General features: G+C 44.6%; 27 non-coding genes across 27 annotated transcripts; all 27 read left to right on the top strand.

Moving 5' to 3' along the window:
* Positions 1-4,683: 4,683 nt before the first annotated feature.
* TRNAY-GUA (transfer RNA tyrosine (anticodon GUA)) lies at positions 4,684-4,755 on the top strand. The gene has a single exon. It is a non-coding gene; the product is annotated as a tRNA-Tyr (tRNA).
* Positions 4,756-4,943: 188 nt separating this feature from the next.
* On the top strand, positions 4,944-5,015 carry TRNAC-GCA (transfer RNA cysteine (anticodon GCA)). Its single transcript has one exon. It is a non-coding gene; the product is annotated as a tRNA-Cys (tRNA).
* Positions 5,016-5,463: 448 nt separating this feature from the next.
* TRNAY-GUA (transfer RNA tyrosine (anticodon GUA)) lies at positions 5,464-5,535 on the top strand. Its single transcript has one exon. It is a non-coding gene; the product is annotated as a tRNA-Tyr (tRNA).
* Positions 5,536-5,723: 188 nt separating this feature from the next.
* Positions 5,724-5,795, top strand: TRNAC-GCA (transfer RNA cysteine (anticodon GCA)). The gene has a single exon. It is a non-coding gene; the product is annotated as a tRNA-Cys (tRNA).
* A 3,163-nt stretch (positions 5,796-8,958) lies between these two features.
* On the top strand, positions 8,959-9,030 carry TRNAC-GCA (transfer RNA cysteine (anticodon GCA)). Its single transcript has one exon. It is a non-coding gene; the product is annotated as a tRNA-Cys (tRNA).
* A 317-nt stretch (positions 9,031-9,347) lies between these two features.
* TRNAC-GCA (transfer RNA cysteine (anticodon GCA)) lies at positions 9,348-9,419 on the top strand. Its single transcript has one exon. It is a non-coding gene; the product is annotated as a tRNA-Cys (tRNA).
* Positions 9,420-10,990: 1,571 nt separating this feature from the next.
* Positions 10,991-11,062, top strand: TRNAC-GCA (transfer RNA cysteine (anticodon GCA)). The gene has a single exon. It is a non-coding gene; the product is annotated as a tRNA-Cys (tRNA).
* A 57-nt stretch (positions 11,063-11,119) lies between these two features.
* On the top strand, positions 11,120-11,191 carry TRNAC-GCA (transfer RNA cysteine (anticodon GCA)). The gene has a single exon. It is a non-coding gene; the product is annotated as a tRNA-Cys (tRNA).
* Positions 11,192-13,498: 2,307 nt separating this feature from the next.
* Positions 13,499-13,570, top strand: TRNAC-GCA (transfer RNA cysteine (anticodon GCA)). Its single transcript has one exon. It is a non-coding gene; the product is annotated as a tRNA-Cys (tRNA).
* A 574-nt stretch (positions 13,571-14,144) lies between these two features.
* On the top strand, positions 14,145-14,216 carry TRNAC-GCA (transfer RNA cysteine (anticodon GCA)). Its single transcript has one exon. It is a non-coding gene; the product is annotated as a tRNA-Cys (tRNA).
* A 448-nt stretch (positions 14,217-14,664) lies between these two features.
* TRNAC-GCA (transfer RNA cysteine (anticodon GCA)) lies at positions 14,665-14,736 on the top strand. Its single transcript has one exon. It is a non-coding gene; the product is annotated as a tRNA-Cys (tRNA).
* Positions 14,737-15,313: 577 nt separating this feature from the next.
* TRNAC-GCA (transfer RNA cysteine (anticodon GCA)) lies at positions 15,314-15,385 on the top strand. The gene has a single exon. It is a non-coding gene; the product is annotated as a tRNA-Cys (tRNA).
* Positions 15,386-15,831: 446 nt separating this feature from the next.
* On the top strand, positions 15,832-15,903 carry TRNAC-GCA (transfer RNA cysteine (anticodon GCA)). The gene has a single exon. It is a non-coding gene; the product is annotated as a tRNA-Cys (tRNA).
* Positions 15,904-16,219: 316 nt separating this feature from the next.
* On the top strand, positions 16,220-16,291 carry TRNAC-GCA (transfer RNA cysteine (anticodon GCA)). The gene has a single exon. It is a non-coding gene; the product is annotated as a tRNA-Cys (tRNA).
* A 448-nt stretch (positions 16,292-16,739) lies between these two features.
* TRNAC-GCA (transfer RNA cysteine (anticodon GCA)) lies at positions 16,740-16,811 on the top strand. Its single transcript has one exon. It is a non-coding gene; the product is annotated as a tRNA-Cys (tRNA).
* Positions 16,812-17,257: 446 nt separating this feature from the next.
* TRNAC-GCA (transfer RNA cysteine (anticodon GCA)) lies at positions 17,258-17,329 on the top strand. The gene has a single exon. It is a non-coding gene; the product is annotated as a tRNA-Cys (tRNA).
* A 316-nt stretch (positions 17,330-17,645) lies between these two features.
* Positions 17,646-17,717, top strand: TRNAC-GCA (transfer RNA cysteine (anticodon GCA)). The gene has a single exon. It is a non-coding gene; the product is annotated as a tRNA-Cys (tRNA).
* A 578-nt stretch (positions 17,718-18,295) lies between these two features.
* TRNAY-GUA (transfer RNA tyrosine (anticodon GUA)) lies at positions 18,296-18,367 on the top strand. Its single transcript has one exon. It is a non-coding gene; the product is annotated as a tRNA-Tyr (tRNA).
* Positions 18,368-18,555: 188 nt separating this feature from the next.
* Positions 18,556-18,627, top strand: TRNAC-GCA (transfer RNA cysteine (anticodon GCA)). The gene has a single exon. It is a non-coding gene; the product is annotated as a tRNA-Cys (tRNA).
* Positions 18,628-18,813: 186 nt separating this feature from the next.
* TRNAC-GCA (transfer RNA cysteine (anticodon GCA)) lies at positions 18,814-18,885 on the top strand. The gene has a single exon. It is a non-coding gene; the product is annotated as a tRNA-Cys (tRNA).
* Positions 18,886-19,200: 315 nt separating this feature from the next.
* On the top strand, positions 19,201-19,272 carry TRNAC-GCA (transfer RNA cysteine (anticodon GCA)). The gene has a single exon. It is a non-coding gene; the product is annotated as a tRNA-Cys (tRNA).
* A 578-nt stretch (positions 19,273-19,850) lies between these two features.
* On the top strand, positions 19,851-19,922 carry TRNAY-GUA (transfer RNA tyrosine (anticodon GUA)). Its single transcript has one exon. It is a non-coding gene; the product is annotated as a tRNA-Tyr (tRNA).
* A 188-nt stretch (positions 19,923-20,110) lies between these two features.
* On the top strand, positions 20,111-20,182 carry TRNAC-GCA (transfer RNA cysteine (anticodon GCA)). The gene has a single exon. It is a non-coding gene; the product is annotated as a tRNA-Cys (tRNA).
* A 1,356-nt stretch (positions 20,183-21,538) lies between these two features.
* On the top strand, positions 21,539-21,610 carry TRNAY-GUA (transfer RNA tyrosine (anticodon GUA)). The gene has a single exon. It is a non-coding gene; the product is annotated as a tRNA-Tyr (tRNA).
* Positions 21,611-21,798: 188 nt separating this feature from the next.
* TRNAC-GCA (transfer RNA cysteine (anticodon GCA)) lies at positions 21,799-21,870 on the top strand. Its single transcript has one exon. It is a non-coding gene; the product is annotated as a tRNA-Cys (tRNA).
* Positions 21,871-22,792: 922 nt separating this feature from the next.
* On the top strand, positions 22,793-22,864 carry TRNAY-GUA (transfer RNA tyrosine (anticodon GUA)). Its single transcript has one exon. It is a non-coding gene; the product is annotated as a tRNA-Tyr (tRNA).
* A 317-nt stretch (positions 22,865-23,181) lies between these two features.
* TRNAC-GCA (transfer RNA cysteine (anticodon GCA)) lies at positions 23,182-23,253 on the top strand. The gene has a single exon. It is a non-coding gene; the product is annotated as a tRNA-Cys (tRNA).
* Positions 23,254-23,383: the final 130 nt, after the last annotated feature.

Here is a 23,383-nt window from a genome sequence, read left to right as displayed (position 1 = left end):
TAAACTTGTGCAAAAAGAGATGTTATATACCTGTACACAAAAAGATTCCATGGACCTCTGCACAAAAACATTCCATACCCCTATGCTCAAAAATATGCTCAAGAATATCTCGTACACCAGTGCACAAAAATACTGCATATCCATTTGCACAAAAATATCCCGTATCCATTTGCACAAAAATATCCCGTATCCATTTGCAGAAAAATGTTCTTTAGACCTGTGCACAAACAAATGCAGTGGCCTTTGCAAAGACAGATTCCTTAGACCTCTGCACAAACCGATTCAGTAGGCTTGTGCACAAAAATATTCCGTAGACCTGTGCACAAAAATATTCCGTAGACCTGTGCACAAAAATATTCCGTAGACCTGTGCACAAACAGATACCGTAGACATGTGCACAAACAGATACCGTAGACATGTGCACAAACAGATACCGTAGACATGTGCACAAACAGATTCCGGATACTTGGACACAAACGGAAGTCACAGGGTTGTGCACAAACAGATGTCATAGACTTGCACAAAAAATACATCATAGACTTGCGCAATAAGAGATGTCAAGGATTTGTGCACATCAGATTCCACGGACTAGTGCACAAACAGAAGTCTTAGACTTGTTTACAAACAGAAGTCATAGACCTGTTTCCATAAAGATTCCATACCCATTTGCACAAAACAATTTCATACCCATTTGCACGAAACGATTCCATACCCATTTGCACAAAACGATTCCATAGACCTGTGCACAAAAATATTCCATAGATCTGGGCCCAAAGAGATTCCATAAAACTGTGCACAAAAGATTCCCTAGACCTGTGCTCAAAAAACTATCCCGTAGGCCTGTGCACAAACAGATGCCGTAGACCTGTAAGGAAACAGATTCCGTAAACCTGTGCACAAACAGATGTCGTAGGCCTGTGTACAAACAGATTCCGGAGATCTGTGCAGAGATTCCGTAGCCATGTGCACAAACAAATTGCGTAGACTTGTGGAAGTCACAGGCTTGTGCACAACAGATGTCATAGACATGTTCAAACCAGATTCCATAGTTTTGTGCACAAACAGAAGTCATAGACATGTGCACAAACACATTCTATAGACTTGTGCACATCAAGTTTCCATAGACCTGTGCACAAAAGATTTCATGAAGATGTGCACAAAATATTTCATGGAACTATGCACAAAACATTATATATGCTTGTGCACATAAAGATTCCATAGACCTGCGCGCTAAAGATTCCATAGACCTGTGTACATAAAGATTTCGTACCCATAGCACAAAACTATTCCATAACCATTTGCACAGAAATATTTCCTAGACCTGCGCACAAAACATTTCATAAAACTGTGCTGTGCACAAAAAGATTCCATTGACCTATGCACAAAATATTCTATTGGCTTTTGTATAAACATGTGACATAGACCTGTGTACAAAAATATTCCATGGACCTGTGCACAAAAACATGCCTTGGACCTGTTCAGAAACATTCCATACCCCTATATGCTCAAAAATATTCCACACCCATTTGCACAAACATTTTCCGTAGACCCGTGCACAAACAGATGCCGTAGACTAGCGCATAAACAGATTCCATAGATTTGCGCACAAATATATTACGTAGACTCGTGCACAAATAGATTCCACAGACTTGTACACAAACAGAAGTCACACGGTTTTGCACAATCCGATGTTATAGACTTGTGCACAAACAGATGTCATATGCTTGTGTAAAAAACTGATTTCATAGACTTCCTCAAAAAGAGATGTCATCGACATTTGCACAAGACATTCCGTAGACTTGTGCACATAAAGATTCTTCAGACTTGTGCACAAACATATTTTGTAGACCTGTACACACAGATACCATGGACTTGTGCAAAAATAGATGTCAAATATTTGTGCAAAAACACATACCTTAGACTTTTGCACAAACTGATGCCATAGACTTGTGCACAATCATATGTCCTAGACCGGTGTACAAAACATTCTATAGATTTGTGCACAAACATGAGTCATATACCTGTACACAATAATATTCCACGGACTTCTGCACAAAAACATTCCATATACCTGTACACAAAAAAATCAATGGACCTCTGCACAAAAATATTCCATATCCCTATGCTCAAAAATGTTCCTTACCCATTTGCACAAAAATATCACGTTCACCTGTGCACAAAACTATCACGTACACCTGTGCACAAAACTATCACGTACACCTGTGCACAAAAATATTCGGTATCCATTTTCACAAAAATATTCCGTACACCTGTGCACAAAAATATTCCAAATCCATTTTCACCATAATATTCCATACACCTATACACAAAAATATTCCGTACACCTGTGCAGAAAAAAATTCCGTACTATTGTGCATAAAAATATTCCGTACACCAATGCATAAAAATATTTCGTACACTTGTGCACAAATAGAATCACAGGCTTGTGCACAAAGAAATGTCGGAGACTCGCGCAAAAAGAGATGTTATAGACATGTGCACATCAGATTCCATAGAGTTATGCACAAACATTTTCAATGCCCCTATGCTCAAACAGATTTCAAACCCTTATGCTCAAACAGATTTCAAACCCTTATGCTCAAAAAGATTCCATACCCATTTGCACAAAAATGATACGTAGACCCGTGCTCAAAAATATTCCGTAGACCTTTGCTCAGACAGAAGTCACTCGCGTGTGCACAAACAGATGTCATAGACTTGTGCACAAAGAGATGTTATAGACTTGTTCACAAGCAGGTGTTATAGAATTGATCACAAGCAGGTGTTATAGAATTGATCACAAACAGGTGTTATAGACTTGTTCACAAACAGATGATTTAGACTTGTGCACAAACAGATGCTTTAGACTTGTGCAAAAACAGATGCTTTAGACTTGTGCACAAACAGATGTTTTAGTCTTGTGCACAAACAGATATTTTAGTCTTGTGTACAAACAGATGTTTTAGTCTTGTGTACAAACAGATGTTTTAGACTTGTGCACAAACAGATGTTTTAGGCTTGTGTACAAACAGATGTTTTAGACTTGAGCATAAACAAATGTTATTGACTTGCGCAAAAAGAGATGTCATAGAAATGAGCAAATCAGATGTCATAGAAATGAGCAAATCAGATTCCATAGACCTGTGCACAAACAGAGGTCGTAGACCGTGAACAAACAGAAGTCGTAGACCTGTGCACAAACAGAAGTTGTAGACCTGTGCAAATAAAGATTTTTCACTTGGACAAATAAAGATTCTTCAGACTTTTGTGTGCACATAATGATTCTTCAGACTTGTGTGCACATAAAGATTCTTCAGACTTATGTGCACATAAAGATTCTTCAGACTTGTGTGCACATAAAGATTCTTCAGACTTGTGTGCACATATTGATTCTTCAGACTTGTGTGCAACTAAAGATTCTTCAGACTGTGTGCACATAATGATTCTTCAGACTTGTGTGCACATAAAGATTCTTCAGACTTGTGTGCACATAAAGATTCTTCAGACTAGTGTGCACATAAAGATTCTTCAAACTTGTGCAAATAAAGATTCTTCAAACTTGTGCACATAAATATACCATAGACCCATGAACAAAAAATTCCATATACCTGTGCACAGAAGATTCCATACTCCTATACTCAAAAGGATTCCATGCAGATTTGCACAAAAACATTCCGTAGACCTGTGTAAAACAATATTCCATAGGCCTGTGTAAAACAATATTCCATAGGCCTGTGTAAAACAATATTCCAGAGGCCTGTGTAAAACAATATTCCATAGGCCTGTGCACGAAATGATTGCATAGGCCTCTGCACAAAGAGATTTTATACTCCTTTGCACAAAAATATTCTGTAGGTCTGCGCTTAAACAGATTCCGTAGACTTGTACACAAACAGATGTTATAGTTTAGACTCGTGTAAAAATTTAATTACCTATAATTGGTAATTATCTTTAATTGCTTATTTTGTTTAATTATCTTTAATTGCTTATTTTGTTTAATTAAGTTTAATCCGTACTTCGCAACTAAATTAGTTGGACGCGCAATAGTTATAATGACAATTAAGTTAGCTAATTGCCCTACCAATTTGATTATCCGCAGTAAAACGACGTAAGTCCTAGAATGACTTTCTTTATTACTTAACCCAAGCAAAAAAGTCTTAAGTTCCACAGTTTAAAGGTAAACCACGTAATTCGGAGCAGGTACTTAAAACTATTAAAAACAATACTTAAACTTTGTTTTTCGTAATGAAACAAAAATTGGCGCCCACTTTAAAAATGGGGCTTTCATTTAAGACCGTTTTCAAATCTATCAAACGTATAGTTATTTTTGTAAGGGTAGTTACAAAATGGGTAAGTTTGGAAAATTTCCCATGTTATTTCTATGGAGATTCTCTAGTTTTTCGCCAAAATCTGTGATTAATTTTATGGAAATGAAAACCACCCTTAGCAACTTTATGCTTTATAAAATAAACTGTTAGGTGGATCATCTTGAAATTTTAACCACATACTAAGGGCCCGGATTTTAGTTCAGTAGAAAAATTTCGAAACAATAAACATAATACGAAAAAAGTTAAAACCAATCCAAAAACCTTCCTTATACATTAAAGCCGTCATCAGGCCTTATCTAAGGGAGCTACCGCTCCCTTAGAATTTTAGTTAAATCGACATTACGGTTATGAACAAGGGGGAATAGCTCAGCGGTAGAGCACTCGACTGTAGATCAAGAGGTCCTTGGTGCAAACCCGAGTTCCCCCTGTAACAGCACGGATCATTCCTTTTATTTTAGTTAAATCGACATTACGGCCTTGAACTAGGGGGAAGAGCTCAGTGGTAGAGCATTCGACTGCAGATCGAGAGGTCCTTGGTTCAAACTTGGTTTCCCCCTGTAACAGCACGGATCATTCCGTTTATTTTAGTTAAATCGACATTACGGCCTTGAACAAGGGGGAATAGCTCAGTGGCAGAGCATTCGACTGCAGATCGAGAGGTCCTTGGTTCAAACCCGAGTTCCCCCTGTAACAGCACGGATCATTCCGTTATTTCAGGTAAATCGACATTACGGCCTTGAAAAAGGGGGAATAGCTCAGTGGTTGAGCATTCGACTGCAGATCGAGAGGTCCTTGGTTCAAACCAGAGTTCCCCCTGTAACAGCACGGATCATTCCGTCTATTTTAGTTAAATCGACATTAGGGCGAGGAAAAAAGGGGGAATAGCTCAATGGTAAAGCATTCGACTGCAGATCGAGAGGTCCTTGGTTCAAACCCGAGTTCGCCCTGTAATAGTACGGATCATTTCGTTTATTTTCGTTAAGTCGACATTACGGTTATGAACAAAGGGGAATGGCTCAGTGGTAGAGCATTCGACTGCAGATCGAGAGGTACTTGGTTTAAACCCGAGTTCCCCCTGTAACAGCACGGATCATTTCGTTTATTTTAGTTAAATCGACATTACGGTTATGAACAAGGGGGAATAGCTCAGCGGTAGAGCACTCGACTGTAGATCAAGAGGTCCTTAGTGCAAACCCGAGTTCCCCCTGTAACAGCACGGATCATTCCTTTTATTTTAGTTAAATCGACATTACGGCCTTGAACTAGGGGGAAGAGCTCAGTGGTAGAGCATTCGACTGCAGATCGAGAGGTCCTTGGTTCAAACTTGGTTTCCCCCTGTAACAGCACGGATCATTCCGTTTATTTTAGTTAAATCGACATTACGGCCTTGAACAAGGGGGAATAGCTCAGTGGTAGAGCATTCGACTGCAGATCGAGAGGTCCTTGGTTCAAACCCGAGTTCCCCCTGTAACAGCACGGATCATCCCGTTATTTTAGTTAAATCGACATTACGGCCTTGAAAAAGGTGGAATAGCTCAGTGGTTGAGCATTCGACTGCAGATCTGAGGTCCTTGGTTCAAACCTGAGTTCCCCCTGTAAAAGCACGGATCATTCCGTTTATTTTAGTTAAATCGACATTACGGCCTTGAACAAGGGGGAATAGCTCAGTGGTAGAGCATTCGACTGCAGATCGAGAGGTCCTTGGTTCAACCCCGAGCTCCCGCTATAACAGCACGGATCGTTCCGTCTATTTTAGTTAAATCGACATTAGGGCGAGGAAAAAAGGGGAATAGCTCAATGGTAAAGCATTCGACTGCAGATCGAGAGGTCCTTGGTTCAAACCCGAGTTCTCCCTGTAATAGTACGGATCATTTCGTTTATTTTAGTTAAGTCGACATTACGGTTATGAACAAAGGGGAATAGCTCAGTGGTAGAGCATTCGACTGAAGATTGAGAGGTCCTTGGTTCAAACCCGAGTTCTCCCTGTAACAGCACGGATCATTGCCTTTATTTTAGATAAATCAACATTACGGCCTAGGAGGAATAGCTTAGTGGTAGAGCATTCGACTGCAGATCGAGAAGTCCTTGGTTCAAACCTGAGTTCCCCCTGTAACAGCACGGATCATTCCGTTTATTTTAGTTAAATCGACATTACGGTTATGAACAAAGGGGAAGGCTCAGTGGTAGAGCATTCGACTGCAGATCGAGAGGTCCTTGGTTTAAACCCGAGTTCCCTCTGTAACAGCACGGATCATTTCGTTTATTTTAGTTAAATCGACACTACGGCCTTGAACAAGAGGGAATAGCTCATTGGTAGAGCATTCGACTGCAGATCGAGAGGTCCTTGGTTCAAACCCGAGCTCCCGCTATAACAGCACGGATCGTTCCGTCTATTTTAGTTAAATCGACATTACGGTTATGAACAAGGGGGAATAGCTCAGCGGTAGAGCATTCGACTGCAGCTCGAGAGACCCTTGGTGCAAACCCGAGTTCCTCCTGTAACAGCACGGATCATTCCTTTTATTTTAGTTAAATCGACATTACGACCTTGAACTAGGGGGAAGAGCTCAGTGGTAGAGCATTCGACTGCAGATCGAGAGGTCCTTGGTTCATACCTGGTTTCCCCCTGTAACAGCACGGATCATTCCGTTTATTTTTGGTAGAGCATTCGACTGCAGATTGAGAGGTCCTTGGTTCAAACCCGAGTTCTCCCTGTAACAGCACGGATCATTGCCTTTATTTTAGTTAAATCAACATTACGGCCTTGAACAAGGGGGAATAGCTCAGTGGTTGAGCATTCGACTGCAGATCGAGAGGTCCTTGGTTCAAACCAGTGTTCCCCCTGTCACAGCACGGATCATTCCTTTATTTCAGTTAAATCGACATTACGGCCTTGAAAAAGGGGGAATAGCTCAGTGGTTGAGCAATCGACTGCAGATCGAGAGGTCCTTGGTTCAAACCTGAGTTCCCCCTGTAACAGCACGGATCATTCCGTTTATTTTAGTTAAATCGACATTACGGCCTTGAACAAGGGGGAATAGCTCAGTGGTAGAGCATTCGACTGCAGATCGAGAGGTCCTTGGTTCAAACCCGTGTTCCCCCTGTAACAGCACGGATCATTCCGTTATTTCCGGTAAATCGACATTACGGCCTTGAAAAAGGGGGAATAGCTCAGTGGTTGAGCATTCGACTGCAGATCGAGAGGTCCTTGGTTCAAACCTGAGTTCCCCCTGTAACAGCACGGATCATTCCGTTTATTTTAGTTAAATCGACATTACGGCCTTGAACAAGGGGGATTAGCTCAGTGGTAGAGCATTCGACTGCAGATTGAGAGGTCCTTGGTTCAAACCCGAGTTCTCCCTGTAGCAGCACGGATCATTCCGTTATTTCAGTTAAATCGACATTACGGCCTTGAAAAAGGGGGAATAGCTCAGTGGTTGAGCATTCGACTGCAGATCGAGAGGTCCTTGGTTCAAACCTGAGTTCCCCCTGTAACAGCACGGATCATTCCGTTATTTTAGTTAAATCGACATTACGGCCTTGAAAAAGGGGGAATAGCTCAGTGGTAGAGCATTCGACTGCAGATCGAGAGGTCCTTGGTTCAAACCCGAGCTCCCGCTATAACAACACGGATCGTTCCGTCTATTTTAGTTAAATCGACATTAGGGCGAGGAAAAAAGGGGAATAGCTCAATGGTAAAGATTTCGACTGCAGATCGAGAGGTCCTTGGTTCAAACCCGAGTTCTCCCTGTAATAGTACGGATTATTTCGTTTATTTTAGTTAAGTCGACATTACGGTTATGAACAAAGGGGAATGGCTCAGTGGTAGAGCATTCGACTGCAGATCGAGAGGTCCTTGGTTTAAACCCGAGTTCCCCCTGTAACAGCACGGATCATTTCGTTTATTTTAGTGAAATCGACATTACGGTTATGAACAAGGGGGAATAGCTCAGCGGTAGAGCATTCGACTGCAGATCGAGAGGTCCTTGATGCAAACCCGAGTTCCCCCTGTAACAGCACGGATCATTCCTTTTATTTTAGTTAAATCGACATTACGGCCTTGAACTAGGGGGAAGAGCTCAGTGGTAGAGCATTCGACTGCAGATCGAGAGGTCCTTGGTTCAAACCTGGTTTCCCCCTGTAACAGCACGGATCATTCCGTTAATTTTTGGTAGAGCATTCGACTGCAGATTGAGAGGTCCTTGGTTCAAACCCGAGTTCTCCCTGTAACAGCACGGATCATTCCTTTTATTTTAGTTAAATCGACATTACGGCCTTGAACTAGGGGGAAGAGCTCAGTGGTAGAGCATTCGACTGCAGATCGAGAGGTCCTTGGTTCAAACCTGGTTTCCCCCTGTAACAGCACGGATCATTCCGTTAATTTTTGGTAGAGCATTCGACTGCAGATTGAGAGGTCCTTGGTTCAAACCCGAGTTCTCCCTGTAACAGCACGGATCATTGCCTTTATTTTAGTTAAATCAACATTACGGCCTTGAACTAGGGGGAATAGCTCAGTGGTTGAGCATTCGACTGCAGATCGAGAGGTCCTTGGTTCAAACCTGAGTTCCCCCTGTAACAGCACGGATTATTCCGTTTATTTTAGTTAAATCGACATTACGGCCTTGAACAAGGGGGAATAGCTCAGTGGTAGAGCATTCGACTGCAGATCGAGAGGTCCTTGGTTCAAACCCGAGTTCCCCCTGTAACAGCCGGATCATTCCGTTATTTCAGTTAAATCGACATTACGGTCTTGAAAAAAGGGGGAATAGCTCAGTGGTTGAGCATTGGACTGCAGATCGAGAGGTCCTTGGTTCAAACCTGAGTTCCCCCTGTAACAGCACGGATCATTCCGTTTATTTTAGTTAAATCGACATTACGGCCTTGAACAAGGGGGAATAGCTCAGTGGTAGAGCATTCGACAGCAGATCGAGAGGTCCTTGCTTCAAACCCGAGTTCGCCCTGTAACAGCACGGATCATTCCGTTTATTTTAGTTAAATCGACATTACGGCCTTGAACAAGGGGGAATAGCTCAGTGGCAGAGCATTCGACTGCAGATCGAGAGGTCCTTGGTTCAAACCCGAGTTCCCCCTGTTACAGCACGGATCATTCCGTTATTTGAGGTAAATCGACATTACGGCCTTGAAAAAGGGGGAATAGCTCAGTGGTTGAGCATTCGACTGCAGATCAAGAGGTCCTTGGTTCAAACCTGAGTTCCCCCTGTAACAGCACGGATCATTCCGTTTATTTTAGTTAAATCGACATTACGGCCTTGAACAAGGGGGAATAGCTCAGTGGTATAGCATTCGACTGCAGATCAAGAGGTCCTTGGTTCAAACCCGAGTTCCCCCTGTAACAGCACGGATCATTCCGTTATTTCAGTTAAATCGACATTACGGCCTTGAATAAGGGGGAATAGCTCAGTGGTAGAGCATTCGCCTGCAGATTGAGAGGTCCTTGGTTCAAACCCGAGCTCTCCCTGTAACAGCACGGATCATTGCCTTTATTTTAGTTAAATCAACATTACGGCCTTGAACTAGGGGGAATAGCTCAGTGGTAGAGCATTCGACTGCAGATCGAGAGGTCCTTGGTTCAAACCCGAGCTCCCGCTATAACAGCACGGATCGTTCCGTCTATTTTAGTTAAATCGACATTAGGGCGAGGAAAAAAGGGGAATAGCTCAATGGTAAAGCATTCGACTGCAGATCGAGAGGTCCTTGGTTCAAACCCGAGTTCTCCCTGTAATAGTACGGATCATTTCGTTTATTTTAGTTAAGTCGACATTAAGGTTATGAACAAAGGGGAATGGCTCAGTGGTAGAGCATTCGACTGCAGATCGAGAGATCCTTGGTTTAAACCCGAGTTCCCCCTGTAACAGCACGGATCATTTCGTTTATTTTAGTTAAATCGACATTACGGTTATGAACAAGGGGGAATAGCTCAGCGGTAGAGCATTCGACTGCAGATCGAGAGGTCCTTGGTGCAAACCCGAGTTCCCCCTGTAACAGCACGGATCATTCCTTTTATTTTAGTTAAATCGACATTACGACCTTGAACTAGGGGGAAGAGCTCAGTGGTAGAGCATTCGACTGCAGATCGAGAGGTCCTTGGTTCAAACCTGGTTTCCCCCTGTAACAGCACGGATCATTCCGTTTATTTTTGGTAGAGCCTTCGACTGCAGATTGAGAGGTCCTTGGTTCAAACCCGAGTTCTCCCTGTAACAGCACGGATCATTCCGTTATTTCAGTTAAATCGACATTACGGCCTTGAAAAAGGGGGAATAGCTCAGTGGTAGAGCATTCGACTGCAGATCGAGAGGTCCTTGGTTCAAACCCGAGCTCCCGCTATAACAACACGGATCGTTCCGTCTATTTTAGTTAAATCAACATTAGGGCGAGGAAAAAAGGGGAATAGCTCAATGGTAAAGCATTCGACTGCAGATCGAGAGGTCCTTGGTTCAAACCCGAGTTCTCCCTGTAATAGTACGGATTATTTCGTTTATTTTAGTTAAGTCGACATTACGGTTATGAACAAAGGGGAATGGCTCAGTGGTAGAGCATTCGACTGCAGATCGAGAGGTCCTTGCTTCAAACCCGAGTTCGCCCTGTAACAGCACGGATCATTCCGTTTATTTTAGTTAAATCGACATTACGGCCTTGAACAAGGGGGAATAGCTCAGTGGCAGAGCATTCGACTGCAGATCGAGAGGTCCTTGGTTCAAACCCGAGTTCCCCCTGTTACAGCACGGATCATTCCGTTATTTCAGGTAAATCGACATTACGGCCTTGAAAAAGGGGGAATAGCTCAGTGGTTGAGCATTCGACTGCAGATCGAGAGGTCCTTGGTTCAAACCCGAGTTCCCCCTGTAACAGCACGGATCATTCCGTTATTTCAGTTAAATCGACATTACGGCCTTGAAAAAGGGGGAATAGCTCAGTGGTAGAGCATTCGCCTGCAGATTGAGAGGTCCTTGGTTCAAACCCGAGCTCTCCCTGTAACAGCACGGATCATTGCCTTTATTTTAGTTAAATCAACATTACGGCCTTGAACTAGGGGGAATAGCTCAGTGGTAGAGCATTCGACTGCAGATCGAGAGGTCCTTGGTTCAAACCCGAGCTCCCGCTATAACAGCACGGATCGTTCCGTCTATTTTAGTTAAATCGACATTAGGGCGAGGAAAAAAGGGGAATAGCTCAATGGTAAAGCATTTGACTGCAGATCGAGAGGTCCTTGGTTCAAACCCGAGTTCTCCCTGTAATAGTACGGATCATTTCGTTTATTTTAGTTAAGTCGACATTACGGTTATGAACAAAGGGGAATGGCTCAGTGGTAGAGCATTCGACTGCAGATCGAGAGATCCTTGGTTTAAACCCGAGTTCCCCCTGTAACAGCACGGATCATTTCGTTTATTTTAGTTAAATCGACATTACGGTTATGAACAAGGGGGAATAGCTCAGCGGTAGAGCATTCGACTGCAGATCGAGAGGTCCTTGGTGCAAACCCGAGTTCCCCCTGTAACAGCACGGATCATTCCTTTTATTTTAGTTAAATCGACATTACGACCTTGAACTAGGGGGAAGAGCTCAGTGGTAGAGCATTCGACTGCAGATCGAGAGGTCCTTGGTTCAAACCTGGTTTCCCCCTGTAACAGCACGGATCATTCCGTTTATTTTTGGTAGAGCATTCGACTGCAGATTGAGAGGTCCTTGGTTCAAACCCGAGTTCTCCCTGTAACAGCACGGATCATTGCCTTTATTTTAGTTAAATCAACATTACGGCCTTGAACTAGGGGGAATAGCTCAGTGGTTGAGCATTCGACTGCAGATCGAGAGGGCCTTGGTTCAAACCCGAGTTCGCCCTGTAACAGCACGGATCATTCCGTTATTTCAGTTAAATCGACATTACGGCCTTGAAAAAGGGGGAATAGCTCAGTGGTAGAGCATTCGACTGCAGATCGAGAGGTCCTTGGTTCAAACCCGAGCTCCCGCTATAACAGCACGGATCGTTCCGTCTATTTTAGTTAAATCGACATTAGGGCGAGGAAAAAAGGGGAATAGCTCAATGGTAAAGCATTCGACTGCAGATCGAGAGGTCCTTGGTTCAAACCCGAGTTCTCCCTGTAATAGTACGGATCATTTCGTTTATTTTAGTTAAGTCGACATTACGGTTATGAACAAAGGGGAATGGCTCAGTGGTAGAGCATTCGACTGCAGATCGAGAGGTCCTTGGTTCAAACCCGAGTTTCCCCTGTAACAGCACGGATCATTCCGTTATTTCAGGTAAATCGACATTACGGCCTTGAAAAAGGGGGAATAGCTCAGTGGTTGAGCATTCGACTGCAGATTGAGAGGTCCTTGGTTCAAACCCGAGTTCTCCATGTAACAGCACGGATCATTGCCTTTATTTTAGTTAAACCAACATTACGGCCTTGAACTAGGGGGAATAGCTCAGTGGTAGAGCATTCGACTGCAGATCGAGAGGTCCTTGGTTCAAACCCGAGCTCCCGCTATAACAGCACGGATCGTTCCGTCTATTTTAGTTAAATCGACATTAGGGCGAGGAAAAAAGGGGAATAGCTCAATGGTAAAGCATTCGACTGCAGATCGAGAGGTCCTTGGTTCAAACCCGAGTTCTCCCTGTAATAGTACGGATCATTTCGTTTATTTTAGTTAAGTCGACATTACGGTTATGAACAAAGGGGAATGGCTCAGTGGTAGAGCATTCGACTGCAGATCGAGAGGTCCTTGGTTTAAACCCGAGTTCCCCCTGTAACAGCACGGATCATTTCGTTTATTTTAGTTAAATCGACATTACGGTTATGAACAAGGGGGAAGAGCTCAGTGGTAGAGCATTCGACTGCAGATCGAGAGGTCCTTGGTTCAAACCTGGTTTCCCCCTGTAACAGCACGGATCATTCCGTTAATTTTTGCTAGAGCATTCGACTGCAGATTGAGAGGTCCTTGGTTCAAACCCGAGTTCTCCCTGTAACAGCACGGATCATTGCCTTTATTTTAGTTAAATCAACATTACGGCCTTGAACTAGGGGGAATAGCTCAGTGGTTGAGCATTCGACTGCAGATCGAGAGGTCCTTGGTTCAAACCTGAGTTCCCCCTGTAACAGCACGGATCATTCCGTTTATTTTAGTTAAATCGACATTACGGCCTTGAACAAGGGGGAATAGCTCAGTGGTAGAGCATTCGACTGCAGATCGAGAGGTCCTTGGTTCAAACCCGAGTTCCCCCTGTAACAGCCGGATCATTCCGTTATTTCAGTTAAATCGACATTACGGTCTTGAAAAAGGGGGAATAGCTCAGTGGTTGAGCATTGGACTGCAGATCGTGAGGTCCTTGGTTCAAACCTGAGTTCCCCCTGTAACAGCACGGATCATTCCGTTTATTTTAGTTAAATCGACATTACGGCCTTGAACAAGGGGGAATAGCTCAGTGGTAGAGCATTCGACAGCAGATCGAGAGGTCCTTGCTTCAAACCCGAGTTCCCCCTGTAACAGCACGGATCATTCCGTTATTTCAGGTAAATCGACATTACGGCCTTGAAAAAGGGGGAATAGCTCAGTGGTTGAGCATTCGACTGCAGATCGAGAGGTCCTTGGTTCAAACCTGAGTTCCCCCTGTAACAGCACGGATCATTCCGTTTATTTTAGTTAAATCGACATTACGGCCTTGAACAAGGGGGAATAGCTCAGTGGTATAGCATTCGACTGCAGATCGAGAGGTCCTTGGTTCAAACCCGAGTTCCCCCTGTAACAGCACGGATCATTCCGTTATTTCAGATAAATCGACATTACGGCCTTGAAAAAGGGGGAATAGCTCAGTGGTAGAGCATTCGACTGCAGATTGAGAGGTCCTTGGTTCAAACCCGAGTTCTCCCTGTAACAGCACGGATCATTGCCTTTATTTTAGTTAAATCAACATTACGACCTCGAATTAGGGGGAATAGCTCAGTGGTAGAGCATTCGACTGCAGATCGAGAGGTCCTTGGTTCAAACCCGAGCTCCCGCTATAACAGCACGGATCGTTCCGTCTATTTTAGTTAAATCGACATTAGGGCGAGGAAAAAAGGGGAATAGCTCAATGGTAAAGCATTCGACTGCAGATCGAGAGGTCCTTGGTTCAAACCCGAGTTCTCCCTGTAATAGTACGGATCATTTCGTTTATTTTAGTTAAGTCGACATTACGGTTATGAACAAAGGGGAATGGCTCAGTGGTAGAGCATTCGACTGCAGATCGAGAGGTCCTTGGTTTAAACCCGAGTTCCCCCTGTAACAGCACGGATCATTTCGTTTATTTTAGTTAAATCGACATTACGGCCTTGAACAAGGGGGAATAGCTCAATGGTAGAGCATTCGACTGCAGATCGAGAGGTCCTTGGTTCAAACCCGAGTTTCCCCTGTAACAGCACGGATCATTCCGTTATTTCAGGTAAATCGACATTACGGCCTTGAAAAAGGGGGAATAGCTCAGTGGTTGAGCATTCGACTGCAGATTGAGAGGTCCTTGGTTCAAACCCGAGTTCTCCATGTAACAGCACGGATCATTGCCTTTATTTTAGTTAAACCAACATTACGGCCTTGAACTAGGGGGAATAGCTCAGTGGTAGAGCATTCGACTGCAGATCGAGAGGTCCTTGGTTCAAACCCGAGCTCCCGCTATAACAGCACGGATCGTTCCGTCTATTTTAGTTAAATCGACATTAGGGCGAGGAAAAAAGGGGAATAGCTCAATGGTAAAGCATTCGACTGCAGATCGAGAGGTCCTTGGTTCAAACCCGAGTTCTCCCTGTAATAGTACGGATCATTTCGTTTATTTTAGTTAAGTCGACATTACGGTTATGAACAAAGGGGAATGGCTCAGTGGTAGAGCATTCGACTGCAGATCGAGAGGTCCTTGGTTTAAACCCGAGTTCCCCCTGTAACAGCACGGATCATTTCGTTTATTTTAGTTAAATCGACATTACGGCCTTGAACAAGGGGGAATAGCTCAGTGGTAGAGCTTTCGACTGCAGATCGAGAGGTCCTTGGTTCAAACCCGAGTTCCCCCTGTAACAGCACGGATCATTCCGTTATTTCAGGTAAATCGACATTACGGCCTTGAAAAAGGGGGAATAGCTCAGTGGTTGAGCATTCGACTGCAGATCGAGAGGTCCTTGGTTCAAACCTGAGTTCCCCCTGTAACAGCACGGATCATTCCGTTTATTTTAGTTAAATCGACATTACGGCCTTGAACAAGGGGGAATAGCTCAGTGGTAGAGCATTCGACAGCAGATCGAGAGGTCCTTGCTTCAAACCCGAGTTCGCCCTGTAACAGCACGGATCATTCCGTTTATTTTAGTTAAATCGACATTACGGCCTTGAACAAGGGGGAATAGCTCAGTGGTAGAGCATTCGACTGCAGATCGAGAGGTCCTTGGTTCAAACCCGAGTTCCCACTGTAACAGCACGGATCATTCCGTTATTTCAGATAAATCGACATTACGGCCTTGAACAAGGGGGAATAGCTCAGTGGTAGAGCATTCGACTGCAGATCGAGAGGTCCTTGGTTCAAACCCGAGTTCCCGCTGTAACAGCACGGATCATTCCGTTATTTCAGGTAAATCGACATTACGGCCTTGAAAAAGGGGGAATAGCTCAGTGGTTGAGCATTCGACTGCAGATCGAGAGGTCCTTGGTTCAAACATGAGTTCCCCCTGTAACAGCACGGATCATTCCGTTTATTTTAGTTAAATCGACATTACGGAATTGAACAAGGGGGAATAGCTCAGTGGTATAGCATTCGACTGCAGATCGAGAGGTCCTTGGTTCAAACCCGAGTTCCCCCTGTAACAGCACGGATCATTCCGTTATTTCAGCTAAATCGACATTACGGCCTTGAAAAAGGGGGAATAGCTCAGTGGTAGAGCATTCGACTGCAGATTGAGAGGTCCTTGGTTCAAACCCGAGTTCTCCCTGTAACAGCACGGATCATTGCCTTTATTTTAGTTAAATCAACATTACGGCCTTGAACTAGGGGGAATAGCTCAGTGGTAGAGCATTCGACTGCAGATCGAGAGGTCCTTGGTTCAAACACGAGCTCCCGCTATAACAGCACGGATCGTTCCGTCTATTTTAGTTAAATCGACATAAGGGCGAGGAAAAAAGGGGAATAGCTCAATGGTAAAGCATTCGACTGCAGATCGAGAGGTCCTTGGTTCAAACCCGAGTTCTCCCTGTAATAGTACGGATCATTTCGTTTATTTTAGTTAAGTCGACATTACGGTTATGAACAAAGGGGAATGGCTCAGTGGTAGAGCATTCGACTTCAGATCGAGAGGTCCTTGGTTTAAACCCGAGTTCCCCCTGTAACAGCACGGATCATTTCGTTTATTTTAGTTAAATCGACATTACGGCCTTGAACAAGGGGGAATAGCTCAGTGGTAGAGCATTCGACTGCAGATCGAGAGGTCCTTGGTTCAAACCCGAGTTCCCCCTGTAACAGCACGGATCATTCCGTTATTTCAGGTAAATCGACATTACGGCCTTGAAAAAGGGGGAATAGCTCAGTGGTTGAGCATTCGACTGCAGATCGAGAGGTCCTTGGTTCAAACCTGAGTTCCCCCTGTAACAGCACGGATCATTCCGTTTATTTTAGTTAAATCGACATTACGGCCTTGAACAAGGGGGAATAGCTCAGTGGTAGAGCATTCGACAGCAGATCGAGAGGTCCTTGCTTCAAACCCGAGTTCGCCATGTAACAGCACGGATCATTCCGTTTATTTTAGTTAAATCGACATTACGGCCTTGAACAAGGGGGAATAGCTCAGTGGTAGAGCATTCGACTGCAGATCGAGAGGTCCTTGGTTCAAACCCGAGTTCCCACTGTAACAGCACGGATCATTCCGTTATTTCAGATAAATCGACATTACGGCCTTGAACAAGGGGGAATAGCTCAGTGGTAGAGCATTCGACTGCAGATCGAGAGGTCCTTGGTTCAAACCCGAGTTCCCGCTGTAACAGCACGGATCATTCCGTTATTTCAGGTAAATCGACATTACGGCCTTGAAAAAGGGGGAATAGCTCAGTGGTTGAGCATTCGACTGCAGATCGAGAGGTCCTTGGTTCAAACCTGAGTTCCCCCTGTAACAGCACGGATCATTCCGTTTATTTTAGTTAAATCGACATTACGGCCTTGAACAAGGGGGAATAGCTCAGTGGTATAGCATTCGACTGCAGATCGAGAGGTCCTTGGTTCAAACCCGAGTTCCCCCTGTAACAGCACGGATCATTCCGTTATTTCAGCTAAATCGACATTACGGCCTTGAAAAAGGGGGAATAGCTCAGTGGTAGAGCATTCGACTGCAGATTGAGAGGTCCTTGGTTCAAACCCGAGTTCTCCCTGTAACAGCACGGATCATTGCCTTTATTTTAGTTAAATCAACATTACGGCCTTGAACTAGGGGGAATAGCTCAGTGGTAGAGCATTCGACTGCAGATCGAGAGGTCCTTGGTTCAAACCCGAGCTCCCGCTATAACAGCACGGATCGTTCCGTCTATTTTAGTTAAATCGACATAAGGGCGAGGAAAAAAGGGGAATAGCTCAATGGTAAAGCATTCGACTGCAGATCGAGAGGTCCTTGGTTCAAACCCGAGTTCTCCCTGTAATAGTACGGATCATTTCGTTTATTTTAGTTAAGTCGACATTACGGTTATGAACAAAGGGGAATGGCTCAGTGGTAGAGCATTCGACTTCAGATCGAGAGGTCCTTGGTTTAAACCCGAGTTCCCCCTGTAACAGCACGGATCATTTCGTTTATTTTAGTTAAATCGACATTACGGCCTTGAACAAGGGGGAATGGCTCAGTGGTAGAGCATTCGACTGCAGATCGAGAGGTACTTGGTTTAAACCCGAGTTCCCCCTGTAACAGCACGGATCATTTCGTTTATTTTAGTTAAATCGACATTACGGTTATGAACAAGGGGGAATAGCTCAGCGGTAGAGCACTCGACTGTAGATCCAGAGGTCCTTGGTGCAAACCCGAGTTCCCCCTGTAACAGCACGGATCATTCCTTTTATTTTAGTTAAATCGACATTACGGCCTTGAACTAGGGGGAAGAGCTCAGTGGTAGAGCATTCGACTGCAGATCGAGAGGTCCTTGGTTCAAACTTGGTTTCCCCCTGTAACAGCACGGATCATTCCGTTTATTTTAGTTAAATCGACATTACGGCCTTGAACAAGGGGGAATAGCTCAGTGGTAGAGCATTCGACTGCAGATCGAGAGGTCCTTGGTTCAAACCCGAGTTCCCCCTGTAACAGCACGGATCATCCCGTTATTTCAGTTAAATCGACATTACGGCCTTGAAAAAGGTGGAATAGCTCAGTGGTTGAGCATTCGACTGCAGATCTGAGGTCCTTGGTTCAAACCTGAGTTCCCCCTGTAAAAGCACGGATCATTCCGTTTATTTTAGTTAAATCGACATTACGGCCTTGAACAAGGGGGAATAGCTCAGTGGTAGAGCATTCGACTGCAGATCGAGAGGTCCTTGGTTCAAACCCGAGTTCCCGCTGTAACAGCACGGATCATTCCGTTATTTCAGGTAAATCGACATTACGGCCTTGAAAAAGGGGGAATAGCTCAGTGGTTGAGCATTCGACTGCAGATCGAGAGGTCCTTGGTTCAAACCTGAGTTCCCCCTGTAACAGCACGGATCATTCCGTTTATTTTAGTTAAATCGACATTACGGCCTTGAACAAGGGGAATAGCTCAGTGGTATAGCATTCGACTGCAGATCGAGAGGTCCTTGGTTCAAACCCGAGTTCCCCCTGTAACAGCACGGATCATTCCGTTATTTCAGCTAAATCGACATTACGGCCTTGAAAAAGGGGGAATAGCTCAGTGGTAGAGCATTCGACTGCAGATTGAGAGGTCCTTGGTTCAAACCCGAGTTCTCCCTGTAACAGCACGGATCATTGCCTTTATTTTAGTTAAATCAACATTACGGCCTTGAACTAGGGGGAATAGCTCAGTGGTAGAGCATTCGACTGCAGATCGAGAGGTCCTTGGTTCAAACCCGAGCTCCCGCTATAACAGCACGGATCGTTCCGTCTATTTTAGTTAAATCGACATAAGGGCGAGGAAAAAAGGGGAATAGCTCAATGGTAAAGCATTCGACTGCAGATCGAGAGGTCCTTGGTTCAAACCCGAGTTTTCCCTGTAATAGTACGGATCATTTCGTTTATTTTAGTTAAGTCGACATTACGGTTATGAACAAAGGGGAATGGCTCAGTGGTAGAGCATTCGACTTCAGATCGAGAGGTCCTTGGTTTAAACCCGAGTTCCCCCTGTAACAGCACGGATCATTTCGTTTATTTTAGTTAAATCGACATTACGGCCTTGAACAAGGGGGAATGGCTCAGTGGTAGAGCATTCGACTGCAGATCGAGAAGTACTTGGTTTAAACCCGAGTTCCCCCTGTAACAGCACGGATCATTTCGTTTATTTTAGTTAAATCGACATTACGGTTATGAACAAGGGGGAATAGCTCAGCGGTAGAGCACTCGACTGTAGATCCAGAGGTCCTTGGTGCAAACCCGAGTTCCCCCTGTAACAGCACGGATCATTCCTTTTATTTTAGTTAAATCGACATTACGGCCTTGAACTAGGGGGAAGAGCTCAGTGGTAGAGCATTCGACTGCAGATCGAGAGGTCCTTGGTTCAAACTTGGTTTCCCCCTGTAACAGCACGGATCATTCCGTTTATTTTAGTTAAATCGACATTACGGCCTTGAACAAGGGGGAATAGCTCAGTGGTAGAGCATTCGACTGCAGATCGAGAGGTCCTTGGTTCAAACCCGAGTTCCCCCTGTAACAGCACGGATCATCCCGTTATTTCAGTTAAATCGACATTACGGCCTTGAAAAAGGTGGAATAGCTCAGTGGTTGAGCATTCGACTGCAGATCTGAGGTCCTTGGTTCAAACCTGAGTTCCCCCTGTAAAAGCACGGATCATTCCGTTTATTTTAGTTAAATCGACATTACGGCCTTGAACAAGGGGGAATAGCTCAGTGGTAGAGCATTCGACTGCAGATCGAGAGGTGCTTGGTTCAAACCCGAGCTCCCGCTATAACAGCACGGATCGTTCCGTCTATTTTAGTTAAATCGACATTAGGGCGAGGAAAAAAGGGGAATAGCTCAATGGTAAAGCATTCGACTGCAGATCGAGAGGTCCTTGGTTCAAGCCCGAGTTCTCCCTGTAATAGTACGGATCATTTCGTTTATTTTAGTTAAGTCGACATTACGGTTATGAACAAAGGGGAATGGCTCAGTGGTAGAGCATTCGACTGCAGATCGAGAGATCCTTGGTTTAAACCCGAGTTCCCCCTGTAACAGCACGGATCATTTCATTTATTTTAGTTAAATCGACATTACGGTTATGAACAAGGGGGAATAGCTCAACGGTAGAGCATTCGACTGCAGCTCGAGAGGTCCTTGGTGCAAACCCGAGTTCCTCCTGTAACAGCACGGATCATTCCTTTTATTTTAGTTAAATCGACATTACGACCTTGAACTAGGGGGAAGAGCTCAGTGGTAGAGCATTCGACTGCAGATTGAGAGGTCCTTGGTTCAAACCCGAGTTCTCCCTGTAACAGCACGGATCATTGCCTTTATTTTAGTTAAATCAACATTACGGCCTTGAACTAGGGGGAATAGCTCAGTGGTAGAGCATTCGACTGCAGATCGAGAGGTCCTTGGTTCAAACCCGAGCTCCCGCTATAACAGCACGGATCGTTCCGTCTATTTTAGTTAAATCGACATAAGGGCGAGGAAAAAAGGGGAATAGCTCAATGGTAAAGCATTCGACTGCAGATCGAGAGGTCCTTGGTTCAAACCCGAGTTTTCCCTGTAATAGTACGGATCATTTCGTTTATTTTAGTTAAGTCGACATTACGGTTATGAACAAAGGGGAATGGCTCAGTGGTAGAGCATTCGACTTCAGATCGAGAGGTCCTTGGTTTAAACCCGAGTTCCCCCTGTAACAGCACGGATCATTTCGTTTATTTTAGTTAAATCGACATTACGGCCTTGAACAAGGGGGAATGGCTCAGTGGTAGAGCATTCGACTGCAGATCGAGAAGTACTTGGTTTAAACCCGAGTTCCCCCTGTAACAGCACGGATCATTTCGTTTATTTTAGTTAAATCGACATTACGGTTATGAACAAGGGGGAATAGCTCAGCGGTAGAGCACTCGACTGTAGATCCAGAGGTCCTTGGTGCAAACCCGAGTTCCCCCTGTAACAGCACGGATCATTCCTTTTATTTTAGTTAAATCGACATTACGGCCTTGAACTAGGGGGAAGAGCTCAGTGGTAGAGCATTCGACTGCAGATCGAGAGGTCCTTGGTTCAAACTTGGTTTCCCCCTGTAACAGCACGGATCATTCCGTTTATTTTAGTTAAATCGACATTACGGCCTTGAACAAGGGGGAATAGCTCAGTGGTAGAGCATTCGACTGCAGATCGAGAGGTCCTTGGTTCAAACCCGAGTTCCCCCTGTAACAGCACGGATCATCCCGTTATTTCAGTTAAATCGACATTACGGCCTTGAAAAAGGTGGAATAGCTCAGTGGTTGAGCATTCGACTGCAGATCTGAGGTCCTTGGTTCAAACCTGAGTTCCCCCTGTAAAAGCACGGATCATTCCGTTTATTTTAGTTAAATCGACATTACGGCCTTGAACAAGGGGGAATAGCTCAGTGGTAGAGCATTCGACTGCAGATCGAGAGGTGCTTGGTTCAAACCCGAGCTCCCGCTATAACAGCACGGATCGTTCCGTCTATTTTAGTTAAATCGACATTAGGGCGAGGAAAAAAGGGGAATAGCTCAATGGTAAAGCATTCGACTGCAGATCGAGAGGTCCTTGGTTCAAGCCCGAGTTCTCCCTGTAATAGTACGGATCATTTCGTTTATTTTAGTTAAGTCGACATTACGGTTATGAACAAAGGGGAATGGCTCAGTGGTAGAGCATTCGACTGCAGATCGAGAGATCCTTGGTTTAAACCCGAGTTCCCCCTGTAACAGCACGGATCATTTCATTTATTTTAGTTAAATCGACATTACGGTTATGAACAAGGGGGAATAGCTCAACGGTAGAGCATTCGACTGCAGCTCGAGAGGTCCTTGGTGCAAACCCGAGTTCCTCCTGTAACAGCACGGATCATTCCTTTTATTTTAGTTAAATCGACATTACGACCTTGAACTAGGGGGAAGAGCTCAGTGGTAGAGCATTCGACTGCAGATCGAGAGGTCCTTGGTTCAAACCTGGTTTCCCCCTGTAACAGCACGGATCATTCCGTTTATTTTTGGTAGAGCATTCGACTGCAGATTGAGAGGTCCTTGGTTCAAACCCGAGTTCTCCCTGTAACAGCACGGATCATTGCCTTTATTTTAGTTAAATCAACATTACGGCCTTGAACAAGGGGGAATAGCTCAGTGGTTGAGCATTCGACTGTAGATCGAGAGGTCCTTGGTTCAAACCAGTGTTCCCCCTGTAACAGCACGGATCATTCCGTTATTTCAGTTAAATCGACATTACGGCCTTGAAAAAGGGGGAATAGCTCAGTGGTTGAGCAATCGACTGCAGATCGAGAGGTCCTTGGTTCAAACCTGAGTTCCCCCTGTAACAGCACGGATCGTTCCGTTTATTTTAGTTAAATCGACATTACGGCCTTGAACAAGGGGGAATGGCTCAGTGGTAGAGCATTCGACTTCAGATCGAGAGGTCCTTGGTTTAAACCCGAGTTCCCCCTGTAACAGCACGGATCATTTCGTTTATTTTAGTTAAATCGACATTACGGCCTTGAACAAGGGGGAATGGCTCAGTGGTAGAGCATTCGACTGCAGATCGAGAGGTCCTTGGTTCAAACCCGAGTTCCCCCTGTAACAGCACGGATCATCCCGTTATTTCAGTTAAATCGACATTACGGCCTTGAAAAAGGTGGAATAGCTCAGTGGTTGAGCATTCGACTGCAGATCTGAGGTCCTTGGTTCAAACCTGAGTTCCCCCTGT

The sequence above is a fragment of the Phalangium opilio genome, unplaced genomic scaffold (assembly GCF_054372755.1).
Source record: "Phalangium opilio isolate 3A_F unplaced genomic scaffold, DU_Popi_V2 ptg000053l_1, whole genome shotgun sequence".
NCBI lineage: Eukaryota > Metazoa > Arthropoda > Arachnida > Opiliones > Phalangiidae > Phalangium > Phalangium opilio.
The sequence above is the reverse complement of the archived record's forward strand: the minus strand, read 5'-3'. Positions and strand labels throughout refer to the sequence as shown.